Genomic DNA, 18,492 nt, shown 5'->3' with positions numbered 1-18,492 from the left:
GTAGGAAAGCGGCAGTTCTGGCAAACAAGACACAGCGGTTAGTAACACGATGACTAACAAGGCAAATATTTTTGTTTTCAGCTTGCAACTTGACCGTCTAGAGCGTACAAGGTAATTACAACTGTTTTTTTTTAGCCCTGAAAAGCGAGGGAGTGTGGCGTTTGGGAGGAATGTCGAACTCGGCGTCTGCTTCCAGCCACAGACGCCAAATTTCGACGATTATTTCGACTGGTCAACGGTTGTAAATTATTGCGTTGACTAAAAACTTTATTTAACTCTACTCTTAACTTTGCCGTTTCAGATATGCGGGTATTACACCGCGGAAATGACGTCAATAGGCTGAACTCTCACCAAAATTCAAATCTGTGGGCGCAATGGCCTTGAGCGAGACACCGGATACAAACACGACGATTATCAACAGAAATATCTTTATTTTCTGCTTGCAAGTGGACCGTCTAGAGCGTACACGGTAAGTACAACTCATTGTGTTTAAAAAGATTTACGTTTGTGTAGTTTGCGTTGCGTTGTATCTGTGAATGTTGGTTGAGGCTAAATGTTAATGTTTAATTTCATTCCTTTAGGTTCCACGGTGTTTGTTGGCTGTATGTTTTCCACTGCAAGAAGAGGCTCGTATCATTGACCAGCAGGAGCTACAATGGTGAGTACCCCTTTCGTCTTCCATTTATGTTAAACACTTCCTATTTCATGTCTAACAGTACTCGATTTAACAAATAACCATAAATAAATACAGTGTGGGCAGTCACGTTAACATATGTGATTATCCTGCCTAATATGTTTATCACAAATATGTCACTAATCACTAATATGTTTATTTGTTTATCACAACACCTTTGGACCTTCAGCAATCGATTATTTACCTTCATCTACATAGAGACAGAACGATGGTGTCTTAAACATCTCATTCATTTCACCAAATAACTTCACGCAGGTGGATAACGGCCGTCTCGGTCACGCTATGTTGCGTGATGCAGTTTTGAAGAACCAAATGCATTTATTCAATGAATAAGTCAAGCTAGTTCTATGTTTATGATGTTGTAAGTTACGGTACCGATTGAAGTTGAGTTCGAAGCCAGTGGAAAACAGCGCTGCGTTTGTGCTCTCCAGGTACAAATGTTGTGATCTCTGACTGACGACCGGGCGAGACTCGAGTAAGAGATGTCCAAACGAGCTCCGGCAGGGCGGGCCAAGGCGGAGCGAACGGACGCCCTTCAGGCCGCCAATGACGAGCTGAGAACCAAACTGATGGACGTCCAGTTAGAACTTCAGCAGGAGAAGAACAAGGTGAAAACCTCAACAGACAGACACTGCCTGCCTCCCTGCCTGCCTCCCTGTCTGCCTCCCTGCCTGCCTCCCTCCCTCCCAGTTTTCCCGATGTAGATTAGACATGCGTGTGCCATGACTGTGTCAGCCTACATCAACAAATGCACCGAGGACGTCAGCACCACTAAGAATATCATCACCCGGGGCAACCAACGACCCTGGATGACTGAGGAGGTACGTCAAACGCTACGAGCGCGGAACTCTGCCTTCAAGTCTGGCGACAAGGAGACACTGAGGACAGCGAGAGCCAACTTGAACCGTGCCATCAGGATAGCGAAGCGAGACCGCAGTCGAAAATTTCAGGATCGTTTCCACGACGTCAAAAACATCAGGAGTATGTGGCAAGGCATACGGGCGATTACAGACTACAACTCACCCTCCCCCCCCCCGGTGGGTGTAGTTGATGCTGACTTTCTAAATGGTCTAAATAACTTCTTTGGGAGGTTCGAGGCACTAAACGGCACTCCAGCAGTTAAAACTGTCCCCCATCAGGAAGAGGAGGTACTCTGCCTTGACTCCGCCGATGTGTTGAAGACCCTGAGGAGAGTCAACCCCTGTAAGGCCCCTGGCCCCGACAACATTCCTGGGCGTGTGTTCAGGGAATGTGCAAGTCATCTGGCTGGGGTCATCACAGACATTTTTAACACCTCGCTGGGCCAAGCCACAGTGCCGGCGTGCTTTAAGACTGCCTCCATCATTCCGGTGCCGAAGAAACCTCAAATCACCTCATTTAATGATTACCGGCCTGTTGCACTGACTCCGGTTATGATGAAGTGCTTCGAAAGGCTGCTTAAAGGTCACATCGTTTCCAGACTCCCCCTATTATTTGACCCGTTCCAGTTTGCCGACCGGCAAAACCGCTCCACTCAGGACGCCATCTCCTCCGTTCTTCACCTGAGCCTGGCTCACCTGGAGGAGAAGAACACCCATGTGCGGAGGCTGTTCCTGGACTTCAGCTCAGCGTTTAACACCATCATCCCACAGCATCTGGTAGGAAAATTGGAACACCTGGGCTTCAACACCCCCCTTCGCAACTGGCTGCTAGACTTCCTCACCAACAGACCTCAGTCAGTCCGGGTCGGACAGAACACCTCTGATGTCATCACCCTCAGCACAGGCTCCCTTCAGGGCTGCGTCCTGAGCCCCCTGCTGTGCACCCTGATGACACACGACTGCGTCCTCAGGTTCACCACCAATCACATCGTGAAGTCAGCAGACGACACAACGGTGGTGGGGCTCATCAGAGACAACAACGACCTGGACTACAGAGAGGAGGTGGAGCAGCTGGTGGGCTGGTGCAGAGAAAACAGCCTGATCCTGAATGAGGAGAAGATGAAGGAGATCATCGTCGACTTCAGGAAAAAACAGCCTCACCACGCTCCACTGATCATCAACAGCTCAGCTGTGGAGGTGGTCAGCACCACCAAATTCCTGGGGGTCCACATCACAGAAGACCTCACCTGGACTATGAACACTACGGCACTGGTCAAGAGGGCACAGAAGCGCTTGTACTTCCTGCGGAGGATGAGGAGAGCCCACCTGCCCCCACCCATCATGAGGACGTTCTACAGGAGCACCATAGAGAGCATTCTGACAAGCTGTCTCTCTGTGTGGTGTGGAGGCTGCACCGCCTCCGATTGGAAGAACGTGAGGAGAGTGGTGAGGACAGCAGAGAGGATCATAGGGGCTCCTCTTCCCTCCATTCAGGACATTTCATCTCAGCGCTGCATGTCCCGTGCCCGTAACATCATCAATGACCCATCACACCCCCACCATGGACTGTTCTCCCTGCTGCCCTCTGGGAAGAGGTTTGCAGCATCCGCTGCAGGTCCACCAGGTTCTGCAACAGCTTTTTCCCTGCTGTCATCAGACTGTTGAACACTAGAACTGTTGAGCTCTAAACTGAACTCTGCATCACACATTCACAGAACTGTACTTTATGACACTACGGACCTCTATCTTGCACTATCTCGCACTACCAACTTTACTGAACTTGTATAAACCCTTTAAATAGAAGTTTAATACATGGTTTAGCATTCCTCTGCACACTCTTGAATACTGTTTTGCCTACTTGCACTATTGCATAATTATCACTGCTGCACTTTATACTTATTTTTAATATATATATATATATATATATAGTATATATGTATATATATATATTTTCATAGGATATGTTACTTCTATTCAACTGCAATATCACTACTTTGTTGTAAGACGTATGCAACGGAATTTCGTTTTGTATGCACCATGTGCAGACAAGATGACAATAAAGTTTGTCTAAGTCTAAGTCTAAGTCATGTCAGGTCAGCTGTCTGGAGAGAGAGAGAAGTCAGGACCTGCGGGCGGAGCACCACCGTGCCACCGCCGCCATGACGGAACTCAAAAGCAAACTCCATGAGGAGAAGCAGAAAGAGTTAGCCATTACCAGGGAGACATTACTGCGGCAGCATGAAATGGAGCTGATGAGAGTGATCAAAATCAAAGATGGAGAGATCCAGCGACTGAATGCCTTGGTCCTCAGCCTGAGGGACGGCTCCATGGACAAGGTGATCCGCTCTATCCGTGTCTGACTATCCGCACGCCACGTCGGGCTTCGATGCGGCCGCTACCGTATTGTGTAGCTTGTCCCCAGTAAGCGTCGCGGCGCTCCGTTGCGGTCTCAACGGCCCGGTGTGGCGCAATGTCTGCTCAGGTGAGGAGGGGGGGCGCTTTGCTGGCGGAGGTGGAGGAGACGCGGCGGTGTCGGGAGACCGAGCGGTGTCGCCTCCACCAGGAGCGCGGAAGAAGCCCTGGCAGCGGCCCAGCAGGCCTGGCAGTCCCGAGCGGCCGAGCTCCGATCGGCTCATCACCAGCATCGGGAGGAGCTGAGCCGAACCAAGAGAGACTGCGAGAGGGAGATCCGCCGACTGGTAGGACTGATCAGATGCGCGGTGCGTGGCTATGTTCCCAATTTCGTTGTATACCTGCAGTGCAATGACACCTAAGGCATTCTATTCTATTCTATTTCACAAGAAGAAAATGTCCGGTTGCTCGCTTCGCTTTTGTCACAGCAAAGGTGTTCTAGTCGATTCAAGAAAAAAATTGGCCGGTTGCTCTCTTTGTTTTTGTCACAATTCTGGCAAATGAGTTTGCCCGCCTGCCTGAGCGCTCCCCGTTTGTACATCCAGACGGATGAGATCAAGCTGAAAGACAGAGCGGTTAGTGTTTTGGATGAAGCCCTGGGGCCGGCCACGTCCACCGCCTTCAGCTGCAGACTCAGGCTGCCGAGCAGCAGATCGCTGCCCTGAGGGATTCCCAAAGGGCGGGCCTAAACTACCCTGGAAGTGGGGTCAACGCCGCTACTAGCAATCCTCTTCATTGCGTAAGCCACCTCATCACACACTTGCAGTACGCATGACTTAGTTCGTTGCTGGAGGAAGGTAGCACAAAAACAGTTTTGAACTTTGAACGAGTGCTTGTGTGTGTGTGTTGCGGGGCGTTTTCAGTCTCAGGAGGATCGGGACACGCGACGGTTTCATCTGAAAATCGCTGAGCTCAGCGCAGTCATCAGGAAACTGGAGGATCGAAACGCCCTGCTTTCTGAAGAGCGCAATGAACTGGTAATTTATTGACGGCACGCTTGAAGGTTTGCGCTACGTTTGATGCGCGCCATCCAGCGAGGCACCCATTGCGCTTGCTTATTAGTTGAGCGGCGCGGCGAGTCGGTTGCCTGGTAGATGTCTTTTATTGGGAGCCAAAGCCACGATTCCGTTCAAACCGATGCAAAAGGAATGGATACGTTCTGGCCCGCGTGTTGTGCGTCTTTCACATCCCGCACTTCATGCTTGCAGCTAAAGCGACTGAGAGAAACAGAAAGCCAGTTTCTGCCACTCCTGTACAAAAACAAACGCCTGAGCAGGAAGAATGAAGAACTCTCGCTGGTGCTGTGTCGCCTTGAAAACAAAGTGCGCTTTGTCACCCAGGAGAACGAGGAGATGGCAAGCTTGGTAAGTCGACGCGGACAACGGCGGCGTGCCAACAGAGTCCACTGCATTTGTGTTCCACAGAGAAGGCCTAGTTCGCTCAATGACCTGGACCGCGGTTGCGGCCAGCGGGACGGTGAAATGGAGTTCCTTCAAGTTGTGGAGCAGCGGCACATCATCGACGACTTGTCCAAGGTCTTCAGGCAGGCGACTCGGTGCACGTACGGCAGCGCCGCGCTCGCTCGCTGTCGCCAGGAAACCTTTTCCGTCCAAAGCTTGGCCGGCGGCCGCCATCCAAAAAATTGGCCCCTTAAATTCCGACCTTTCAAGCAGGAGCATTGTGCGCACGCGTTTGAACACGCTTTAGACTTGTTTTGCCGTTTTCAGCAGCTCAAAGCTCCCGTTTTGTCAGCGCCTTTGCCACTCGCTGTGCGCTGAAAACGACGGACTTGCCCGGCTGCTCAGCCCGTCAACCATGAGCCGCGAGCGCGACGTCATTGTCCGTAGGCAGCTAGTGGCAAAATGCACCCTGTTAGAGTTGCGCTCGCTCCAACTTATTTTGCAAGAACCACACGGGAGACAAGTAAGTTCTTTTGGACACCTGCAGGTGGAGAGTCCATCCGTTGTACGAATGAAGTCTGACTCTCGGCTCCTGCACGAGCATTTTAATTAAGAGAAACAGGGTGGGTGTAAGAGTGGATTGAATAGAGGAAGCCCTTGACCTCTAGTCAAAACATAGCAAGGGGTGTTTTACGACTTTGTGTAGGAAGGGATAAGCGATAGGGATAAATAAGGGATAAATAATATTATTTATTACAGGTCGCAGTCAAAGTCAAAGCAACACAATGATACGATAAAGATAATCTGGAAAACCCTGACACACCCTGTAGTTGTCACTTTTGGAAAAGACGAGCGTCCCTCCAATCATCGCCGGTGACGTGTTTTTCAGGCTCTGGAGACAGGAGCTCATGTCAGAAATGTCATTGTGAGTCGCGTTTGTTTCTGCGCCGGAGCCGTTCGTTCCCTTTGCATCCAAAGAATCTCAAAGGCGGATTATTTGTGTCGACAGGAGAGAGATTTGCTGCTACGATACCGACGTCGAGAATCTCTGAGGAGGAACAAAGCGTGAGGTCCTGCAAGGTGAGTCTGTTTGTTTGCGGCTGCTTGGTGTTGCGCAAGATGAAATGGCCTTTTTCTCGCTATCGTTCCTCTCGTCGATTCATCGTGAGGTGTCGCTTCAGTTTGTTCAGAGAGATGTTTGCTTCCGCGCCCGCAGGTCATCGAAACATTTTACGGCTACGACGAAGACGTGTTGGTGGACTCGGACGGATCGTCCTTGTCTTTTCACACCGACAGAACCCCCGACACGGAACCCGAAGAGGTAGCCCGCCATTTCTGCCAGCGTATTGGCACCAAACATTCCTCTTCAGCCTGGAATCGGACTCGTCTTTGCGTCGCGGGTGCTTTGTCGCCGGTCTGACTGATTCTGGTACTAGTGCTGTGTTGCATTGGTGTGTGCATGAAGAGGCGGAGCTTCGCTACCGCCAGCTGACGCAAGAATATCAAGCGCTGCAACGAGCCTACGCTCTGCTAGCCCAGACCAGCGAAAGGGGACTACGACGCCGAGAAGGAGATCAAGGTGGCGCCCCTTCCCGCAACCCCCGGCCGGGTCGCAGCCTCCCCGTTCTCACCCAGCCTCGGGTGTTCTCTGGTCTGAAAGGAGGAGGAGGAGCCTCCCTCCTCCTCCTTTCAGACCAGAGAAAAGCTGATGGTAGAAATGGGTCACTATCAAAGCAGAGTAGCAGATCTGGAGTCAGCGCTGAAGCAACAAGGACAGGTAAGCTCATCAATGAGCACACCTTTTTCTCAGACAAAATAGCTACATTCTTCAGTCACTCATCCGTCTGGCATTACTGGACCAACCCCCCCCCCCCCGAACGTGGCTGGGAAAATGCGGAGAAAAGCAAATGTCATTTTCCAGTCAACCAAAGAATTTGTGGATGAAAATGACACAACATTCCAAAGCTGTCCACGCGTTTGTCTCTTCTAGAATGTCAAGTGGGTGGAGGAGAAGCAGCTGCTGCGTCAGAGCAATCAGCAGTTGGCCGAAAAGGTGACGGAAAGAAAGGCGCTGGGCGGAGTCGCTTGGCGTCACACCTGTCGGGAAGCCCCGCAGATGAGGTCTGACTGTCTTTTCAGGTCAGGCGGATGGAGGCGGAAGAAGCGCGTCTGAAAGAGCACATCCAGGATATCCGAGACCAAAACGAACTGCTTGAGTTCCGCATCCTGGAGCTGGAGGTGGGAAGACTCGCACAAGCGTGTTGAGGCCAGAGATGTGACGGACGGACGGACGGACGGACGGATGCATGCCTCTGCCTTTCAGGAGAGGGAGTGGCGCTCCCCCGTCTTGAAGTTTCTGCAAGTCCGTTTCCCAGACGGCCTCAGCCCTTTGCAGATCTACTGCGAGGCCGAGGGCGTGAGCGTAGGTAAGGCGTCCCTCGCAACCCTAACCTTAACCCGAGGTCCCAGAACACCTTACATTGCTCCTTGCGCCTTTCCCCCGGACATCGTCATCAGTGATCTGATGAAGAAGCTGGACATCCTGGGCTATAACGCCGTAAGTGTATGTCGAACTCCTTATGTTCGCACTCCACGAGACTCGGCGGCTCAAATGTGACTTTTGGAAGGCTTTGCGCTGAAAGAAGCTTGTTGACGCTGTGCCTTTGGGCTCTTGCAGAATCTCACCAACGAGGAGCAGGTGGTCGTGATTCACGCCAGGACCCTTCTCACCCTAGCCGAGAAGGTAACGCGCACGTCCACGCACGCTCTCGCATTCTGCTTATGTGACAGCAGCCTTTCCTCAGTGGTTAGAATACATCAAAGTGACCAAGTCAACACTTCAACAGAAGATGTTGGACATTGAAAGTGAGAAGGTAGACAGACACGCGACATCAGCCAAGGGGAACTCCGGCAATGTGCCCCAACAATTCTGACCTTGAGCTGTGCTAGGATATGTTCTGCAAGCAGAAGGGCTACCTGGATGAAGAGTTGGACTTCAGGAAGTGTTCCATGGACCAGGCTCATAAGGTAAGCCGCCCTCAAATCTCCCGCCGGACCACTGATGGACGAGGATTGCGGCCCAGAGGATCCTGGAGCTGGAGGCCATGTTGTACGAGGCGCTACCGCAGCGGGACTGCCCCGCCACGGACGGCGAAAAAGCCAGCCACGCTGGCGTGAATGACGTGCTGACGGCGGATCAGAGAGAAGAGCTTAGGAGCGCCGTGGACCAATGGAAGCGAGCCCTGATGTGCGAGTTGAGGGAGCGCGACGCTTGCATCCTCCAAGAGAGAATGGATCTGCTGCACAGCGCGCAACAGGTAAGGGCCCAAAGCCAGCCCGGCACTTACTTGCACGCTTACTGGCTTTTGAATGCCACTTTCCATTTGTCCGTCCTAGAGGAACAAAGAGCTGAAAGAATTCATCGAAGCTCAGAAGAGACAAATCAAACAATTGGAGGAGAAGTTTCTGTTTCTCTTTCTATTCTTCTCCTTGGCCTTCATTCTGTGGCCCTAACACCAGCTGGTGAGTGAGCTCCAGCGGCACCGCACTCGACACCTCCGATACACTGCCAGCCGGTCTCAGACGTTGGCAGACGCTCCGATGCCAACGTATACCCCCCGCCACGGTGACAGAGGCACCGCGTCACACCGGCGCTCATCCAATCAGAAGGCAGGAAAAGCAAATTCACATGCAGGGCACTTTTGAACCAGAAGAGAGCGCCACAAAAAACGGTTGTTGCCCCAAACGCGCACTAAAAAGGGTCAGAATAACAAGAGTCCCACTGGCCAGCCGGGGCCACCCGTCCAGCTGTTTCTTCAGGGGGGAAAAAAATTGGAGTCACCGGTGAGTACATTTTGCATTTAGCTCTGCTTTTCTGCTTCTGTCTTCAAGTGTGTGGCATCCTGCGATCAAAGAGTCAGCCAACCCCAAAGCGGTTGACCTCAACGTCCCACCACCATGCCTACCAGAGCAGGTGACGTGATGCTTTGGACATCCTTCCGTCTCAGATGCCCAAAAGTACTCTTTGCCACATCTGCGGCAATACGGTGTCTTTTCAAAGGTGCAAATAAATCCAGCGTGGGCGGAACACGCACGTCTTCGGTTTTTCCCGCTTTGTTTGTGTGACAGCTGTTGTGAAAATTTTATACAAATAAAGTTGTATAGTACAGGTTTGGCCAAGCCGCAACTCCCGAACCGCATGCGGCTCTTTTATGTTCATATCAACATTTGTGTGTGTGTGTGTGTGTGGGGGGGGGGGGGGTTGTGCGTGTTGGCTTCACTTGAGTTCAATTTGGTATTTTGGTCAAAAGCGCATGTGGTGAAATTCCACAAAGTAGGATGGGCAAACACATTTCTTTAAACTATGAGTGTCAATTGGGCTCTCGAAATGGCAGGGAAAAGATGCACAGCAAAACGAAAATACGTAGATGAACACAGGACGTTTTAATCAGAGTGGGAAAGTTTCTATTTTTTGTTGAACGTGATGGCAAACCATTCTGCCTGATATGTCAGACCTCAGCGCATTTCAAAGATTCAAATCTTCAGCGCCATGCACTTCAGCTCACTCCATGCTAACATTGATCAGGCGTCGAACCCGCATCATCATGCTTAAGAGGTGGCCATGCTAACCAGTGCGCCATTATGTCAACGCATAATAACTAAGTCTACTGGTCAAAACAGCGGTTACTATATGACGTCGCTACGTCGTGGTCACGTGACGCAGACAAGACGTCAATGGACGTGGGCAGAGTTAACTTGTTTAAAAGGGAGTAGGCAGAAGAAATATTTAATTTATTTAAATCTATTTTGAGTGCACACCATTATGCCAATGCATAACAACTGTAAATCTACTAAACAAAACAGCGGTTGCTATATGACATCTGCCACGTCGTGGTCACGTGACATACGTGACGTCGATGGGCGTAACTTTCGCCGGAATTCAAATCCGCGGGGAGAGTTAACTTGTTTAAAAGAGAGTGGGCAGAAGAATTATTTAATTTATTTAAATCTATTTGGTGTGTGCGCCATTATGTCAATGCATAACAACTGTAAGTCTACTAAACAAAACAGCGGTTGCTATATGACGTCTGCCACGTCGTGGTCACGTGACGCGGACGTGACGTCGACGCCTACTTTACATCCCACCGATCACAGGACCCCTCGGCTGCATAACCGTGCCCCCTTCCCAACCAATCGGATTTGCTATACGCGAAAACGACGCCAATGGAAAGAGCTTCCGCCCAAATTTAAATCCGTGGGCGTGGCTCGCAGCAGGAAGTAGGAAAATGGCGGCGATGTTGACAAAGACACAGCGGATGGTAACAAACGACTAACAAGAGAAATATTTTTATTTTCTGCTTGCAACTGGACCGTCCAGAGCGTACACGGTAAGTACAACTCATCGTTTTTAAAAAGAAGTACTTTTGTTGCCCTGAAAAGCGAGTGAGCGTGGCGTTTGTGGGGGACGTCGAATTTCGACGATTCTTTCTGGTCAACGGTTGTAAATGATTGTGTTGATTAAAAAAGAAAACTTGATGTAACTCTACTTTTAACTGCCGTTTCAGATAGATTTGGAATTGCATCACATCCAATTTTGCCTAGAGCGTACACGGTAAGTAACACTCGTTGTGTTTAAGGAGATTTACGTTTGTAATAGCAGAAGTGTAGCCGCGTTGCGTTGTACGTGTGAAAATTGGTCGAGGCGAAATGTTAATGTTTAATTTCATTCCTTTAGGTTCCACGGTGTTTGTTGGCTGCAAGTTTTCCACTGCAAGAAGAGGCTCATATCATTGACCAGGAGCGAGCTACAATGGTGAGTAGCCATAACATTTATGTTAAACACTTCCTATTTCATGTCTAACAGTACTTGATTTAACAAATAACCATAAATAAATACAGTGTGGGCACTGAAGTTAACATATGTGATTATACTGCCTAATCTGTCACGGAGTAGATTGTTGCAAAGTAATATAAGATCCAAAGTTGTAATTCAGAATAGTTTTCAAAAGAAGGCCATTAGAATTATATACAAGTCTGATTACCCTGAACAAGCTATTAATTAAATCACAAATTCTTCAATTCAAAGATTTGGTAGATTATCAGACAAATAATGTCTAACAGTAATTGATTTAACACATCACGATAAGTAGATTGAGTGTGGGCACTCTCAAGTTAACATATGTGATTATACTGCCTAATCTGTTACAGAGTATGTTGTTGCCAAGTAATGTAGAATAGATCCAAAGTAGTAATCCAGAATAGTTTTGAAGAGGCCATTAGAATGATAAACAAATCTGATTACCTTGAACATAATAACAAGCTAAGTGTTTAATATGTCCTATGAAGTCAAAATTGGGCACCATCATGTGGTGAAATTTGGAATTGCATCACATCCAATTTTGCCTGGGAACAAACAGATTACATAAATCTTAGTTTTGAATAAGCCACTCCTTCTCAAACAAGTAAACTCTGCCCATTTTGCGCAGTAGATGTTCTGTTAATATCTAGTATTTATACAAAGTCATAATTTAAATTGCTTTCAACCTTCATTCATCGGTTCAACCAACATTACTCGCTCTTATTACCAACTTGTATTGATTTAACTAAGCGTTTAATACTTCCTATCAGGTCTCAAATCGAGATTTGGCAAAATACAATTTCAGCAAATCCAATTTTGCCAGGGAACAAAAATAGATTAAATAAACTAAATAAGTCCTCTTCCCATTAAATAAATCAGAAAAGTCTGTCTTGTAACCAGTCCTCTTCAAACAAGTAAAGTCTGCCCATTTTGTGCCGTAGATTTTGTGTCTATGCCTAGTATTTAAACAAAATCATAATTTAAACGACTTCTTTCCTTCATTCACTTTGGAAATTTGGAATTGCAGCAAATCGAATTTTGGCAGGGAACAAAAATAGATCAATTAAACTAAATAAGTCTTCTTCCCATTAAATAAATTAAAAAAGTCTGTCTTGTAACCAGTCCTTTTCAAACAAGTAAAGTCTGCCCATTTTGTGCCGTCGATTTTGTGTTAATGCCTAGTATTTATACAAAATCATAATTTAAAGGACTTCATTCCTTCATTCACTTTGGAAATTTGGAATTGCAGCACATCAAATTTTGCCTGGGAAGAAAAGTAGATTAAATAAATTTAATAAGTCTTACTACTTCCCATTAAATAAATTAAATACGTCTTACTTGTTCCCACTCCTTTTCAAAACAGTAGTTTAAAACGAGGGCCCTTCACTCAATCTTTAACCCCAACCCCGCACGTTGTGTTGTATCTGTGAATGTTGGTTGTGGCCAAATGATAGTTTTCTTTCATTCGTTTAGGTTCCAAGAAAACTTGATGTAACTCTACTTTTAACTGCCGTTTCAGATAAGCGGGTATTACGTCGCAGTCATGTGCCGTGGATATGACGTAATTGCCCGAACCTCCGCCAAAATTCAAATCTGTTGGCGCGATGGCCGTGAGCCACTGAGCAGCGACGATTATCAACAGAAATATCTTTATTTTCTGCTTGCAACTGGACCGTCTAGAGCGTACACGGTAAGTAACACTCATTGTGTTTAAGGAGATTTACGTTTGTAATAGCAGAAGTGTAGCCGCGTTGCGTTGTACGTGTGAAAATTGGTCGAGGCGAAATGTTAATGTTTAATTTCATTCCTTTAGGTTCCACGGTGTTTGTTGGCTGCAAGTTTTCCACTGCAAGAAGAGGCTCGTATCATTGACCAGGAGCGAGCTACAATGGTGAGTAGCCATAACATTTATGTTAAACACTTCCTATTTCATGTCTAACAGTACTTGATTTAACAAATAACCATAAATAAATACAGTGTGGGCACTGAAGTTAACATATGTGATTATACTGCCTAATCTGTCACGGAGTAGATTGTTGCAAAGTAATATAAGATCCAAAGTTGTAATTCAGAATAGTTTTCAAAAGAAGGCCATTAGAATTATATACAAGTCTGATTACCCTTAACATAACAACAAGCTATTAATTAAATCACAAATTCTTCAATTCAAAGATTTGGTAGATTATCAGACAAATAATGTCTAACAGTAATTGATTTAACACATCACGATAAGTAGATTGAGTGTGGGCACTCTCAAGTTAACAGATATGATTATACTGCCTAATCTGTTACAGAGTATGTTGTTGCCAAGTAATGTAGAATAGATCCAAAGTAGTAATCCAGAATAGTTTTGAAGAGGCCATTAGAATAATAAACAAATCTGATTACCTTGAACATAATAACAAGCTAAGTGTTTAATATGTCCTATGAAGTCAAAATTGGGCACCATCATGTGGTGAAATTTGGAATTGCATCACATCCAATTTTGCCTGGGAACAAACAGATTAAATAAATCTTAGTTTTGAATAAGCCACTCCTTCTCAAACAAGTAAACTCTGCCCATTTCGCGCAGTAGATGTTCTGTTAATATCTAGTATTTATACAAAGTCATAATTTAAATTGCTTTCAACCTTCATTCATCGGTTCAACCAACATTACTCGCTCTTATTACCAACTTGTATTGATTTAACTAAGCGTTTAATACTTCCTATCAGGTCTCAAGGCAAGATTTGGCAAAATACAATTTCAGCAAATCCAATTTTGCCAGGGAACAAAAATAGATTAAATAAACTAAATAAGTCTTCTTCCCATTAAATAAATCAGAAAAGTCTGTCTTGTAACCAGTCCTCTTCAAACAAGTAAAGTCTGCCCATTTTGTGCCGTAGATTTTGTGTCTATGCCTAGTATTTAAACAAAATCATAATTTAAACGACTTCTTTCCTTCATTCACTTTGGAAATTTGGAATTGCAGCAAATCGAATTTTGCCAGGGAACAAAAATAGATCAATTAAACTAAATAAGTCTTCTTCCCATTAAATAAATTAAAAAAGTCTGTCTTGTAACCAGTCCTTTTCAAACAAGTAAAGTCTGCCCATTTTGTGCCGTCGATTTTGTGTTAATGCCTAGTATTTATACAAAATCATAATTTAAAGGACTTCATTCCTTCATTCACTTTGGAAATTTGGAATTGCAGCACATCAAATTTTGCCTGGGAAGAAAAGTAGATTAAATAAATTTAATAAGTCTTACTACTTCCCATTAAATAAATTAAATACGTCTTACTTGTTCCCACTCCTTTACAAAAAAGTAGTTTAAAACGAGGTCCCTTCACTCAACCTTTAACCCTATTTATTCACCTTCTAGGCTAAGTGTTAAAGGCTAAGTGTTAAAGGCTAAGTGTTAAAGGCTAAGTGTTAGAGGCTAAGTGCCAGAGGCTAGGCGCCAGAGGCGAGTTTTTGTGGGCTGAAGTTTTAGTGGGGTTAGTGTGAATACAATCCAAAAGAATACAACAGAATACAATACAATAGAATATAATACATAGATTAAATTCAATAGCTCTTACTACTTCCCATTAAATAAATTAAATACGTCTTACTTGTTCCCAATCCTTTTCAAAAAAGTAGTTTAAAACGAGGGCCCTTCACTCAACCTTTAACCTCAACCCCGCACGTCACATTGTGTTGTATCTGTGAATGTTGGTTGTGGCCAAATGATAGTTTTCTTTCATTCGTTTAGGTTCCACGGTGTTTGTTGGCTATGTTTTCCACTGTCAGAAGGATGAAAATACAAAGTACAACACTTGGACGTGGGCGAAGACGTCACCGGTGAGTCCTTCCTTCCTATTTATTTACCTTCTAGATGCTAGAGGCTAAGTGTTAGAGGCTAAGTGTTAGAGGCTAAGTGTTAAACACAATACGAACAACACAACGATACTGCACTGAACAACACGATACCGCACTGAGAAACACGATACCGCACTGAACAACACGATACCGCACTGAACAACACCATGCCGCACTGAACAACACCATGCCGCACTGAACAACATTATGCCGCACTGAACAACACCATGCCGCACTAAACAACACCATGCCGCACTGAACAACACCATGCCTCACTGAACGACACCATGCCGCACTGAAAGACACCATGCCGCACTGAACGACACCATGCCGCACTGAAAGACACCATCCCGCACTGAACACCATGCCGCACTGAACAACACCATCCTGCACTGAACAACACCATCCCGCACTGAACAACACCATGCCGCACTGAACAACATTATGCCGCACTGAACATTATGCCGCACTGAACAACACCATGCCGCACTGAACAACACCATGCCCCACTGAACAACATTATGCCGCACTGAACAACACCATGCCGCACTGAACAACACCATGCCGCACTGAACAACACCATGCCGCACTGAACAACATTATGCCGCACTGAACAACACCATGCCGCACTGAACAACACCATCCTGCACTGAACAACACCATTCCGCATTGAACACCATGCCGCACTGAACAACACCATCCCGCACTGAACAACACCATGCCGCACTGAACAACACCATGCCGCACTGAACAACATTATGCCGCACTGAACAACATTATGCCGCACTGAACAACACCATGCCGCACTGAACAACACCATGCCGCACTGAACAACATTATAACGCACTGAACAACACTATAACGCACTGAACAACACCATGCCGCACTAAACAACATTATGCCGCACTGAACAACATTATGCCGAAATGAACAACACCATGCCGCACTGAACAACACCATGCCGCACTGAACAACACCATCCTGCACTGAACAACACCATCCCGCACTGAACAACACCATGCCGCACTGAACAACACCATGCCGCACTGAACAACACCATGCCGCAATGAACAACACCATCCCGCACTGAACAACATTATGCCGCACTGAACAACATTATGCCGCACTGAACAACATTATGCCGCACTGAACAACATTATGCCGCACTGAACAACACCATGCCGCACTGAACAACACCATGCCGCACTGAACAACACCATGCCGCACTGAACAACACCATGCCGCACTGAACAACACGATCCCGCATTGAACAACACCATGCCGCACTGAACAACACCATCCTGCACTGAACAACACCATCCCGCACTGAACAACACCATGCCGCAATGAACAACACCATCCCGCACTGAACAACACCATGCCGCACTGAGCAACACCATGCCGCACTGAACAACACCATCCTGCACTGAACAACACCATGCCGCACTGAACAACACCATTCCGCACTGAACAACACCATGCCGCACTGAACAACATTACGCTGCACTGAACAACACCATGCCGCACTGAACAACACCATGCCGCACTGAACAACACCATGCCGCATTGAACAACACCATGCCGCATTGAACAACACCATGCCGCACTGAACAACACCATCCTGCACTGAACAACACCATGCCGCATTGAACAACACCATGCCGCACTGAACAACACCATCCTGCACTGAACAACACCATCCCGCACTGAACAACACCATCCCGCATTGAACAACACCATCCTGCACTGAACAACACCATGCCGCACTGAACAACACCATGCCGCACTGAACAACACCATTCCGCACTGAACAACACCATGCCGCACTGAACAACACCATCCTGCACTGAACAACACCATCCCGCACTGAAAAACACCATGCCGCATTGAACAACACCATCCTGCACTGAACAACACCATCCTGCACTGAACAACACCATGCCGCACTGAACAACACCATGCCGCACTGAACAACACCATGCCGCACTGAACAACACCATGCCGCACTGAACAACATTATGCCGCACTGAACAACATTATGTCGCACTGAACAACACCATGCCGCACTGAACAACACCATGCCGCACTGAACAACATTATGCCGCACTGAAAAACACCATGCCGCACTGAACAACACCATCCCGCACTGAACAACACCATGCCGCATTGAACAACACCATGCCGCACTGAACAACACCATGCTGCACTGAACAACATTATGCTGCACTGAACACGATCCTGCATTGAACAACACCATGCCGCACTGAACAACACCATCCTGCACTGAACAACACCATCCTGCACTGAACAACACCACCCCGCACTGAACAACACGATCCCGCATTGAACACCATCCCGCACTGAACAACACCATGCCGCACTGAACAACACCATTCCGCACTGAACAACACCATGCCGCACTGAACAACACATTGCCGCACTGAACACCATGCCGCACTGAACAACACCATGCCGCACTGAACAACATTATGCCGCACTGAACAACACCATGCCGCACTGAACAACACCATCCCGCACTGAACAACACCATGCCGCATTGAACAACACCATGCCGCACTGAACAACACCATCCTGCACTGAACAACACCATCCCGCACTAAACAACACCATGCCGCACTGAACAACATTATGGCGCACTGGACAACATTATGCCGCACTGAACAACACCATGCCGCACTGAACAACACCATGCCGCACTGAACAACACCATGCCGCACTGAACAACACCATGCCGCACTGAACAACATTATGCCGCACTGAACAACACCATGCCGCACTGAACAACACCATGCCGCACTGAACAACACGATCCCGCATTGAACAACACCATCCTGCACTGAACAACACCATGCCGCACTGAACAACACCATGCCGCACTGAACAACACCATTCCGCACTGAACAACACCATGCCGCACTGAACAACACCATCCTGCACTGAACAACACCATCCCGCACTGAACAACACCATGCCGCATTAAACAACACCATGCCGCACTGAACAACACCATCCTGCACTGAACAACACCATGCCGCACTGAACAACACCATGCCGCACTGAACAACACCATGCGGCACTGAACAACATTATGCCGCACTGAACAACATTATGCCGCACTGAACAACATTATGTCGCACTGAACAACACCATGCCGCACTGAACAACACCATGCTGCACTGAACAACATTATGCCGCACTGAACAACACGATCCCGCATTGAACAACACCATCCCGCAGTGAACAACACCATGCCGCATTGAACAACACCATGCCGCACTGAACAACACCATGCTGCACTGAACAACATTATGCTGCACTGAACAACACGATCCTGCATTGAACAACACCATGCCGCACTGAACAACACCATCCTGCACTGAACAACACCATGCCGCACTGAACAACA

At 47.3% G+C, this 18,492-nt stretch overlaps 1 long non-coding RNA gene across 1 annotated transcript; it reads left to right on the top strand.

Annotated features, from left to right (window-relative positions):
- Positions 1-11,099: 11,099 nt before the first annotated feature.
- LOC148382123 (uncharacterized) lies at positions 11,100-15,047 on the top strand. The gene is made up of 4 exons (XR_015853881.1): positions 11,100-11,178; positions 12,743-12,913; positions 13,037-13,114; positions 14,959-15,047. It is a non-coding gene; the product is annotated as an uncharacterized LOC148382123 (long non-coding RNA).
- The last annotated feature ends 3,445 nt before the right edge of the window (positions 15,048-18,492 follow it).

Source organism: Syngnathus floridae, chromosome 18 (genome assembly GCF_059516105.1).
Source record: "Syngnathus floridae isolate MCC-2025c chromosome 18, RoL_Sflo_1.0, whole genome shotgun sequence".
In the NCBI taxonomy this organism is placed as follows: domain Eukaryota; kingdom Metazoa; phylum Chordata; class Actinopteri; order Syngnathiformes; family Syngnathidae; genus Syngnathus; species Syngnathus floridae.
This window is presented reverse-complemented; position numbering and strand designations above follow the sequence as displayed.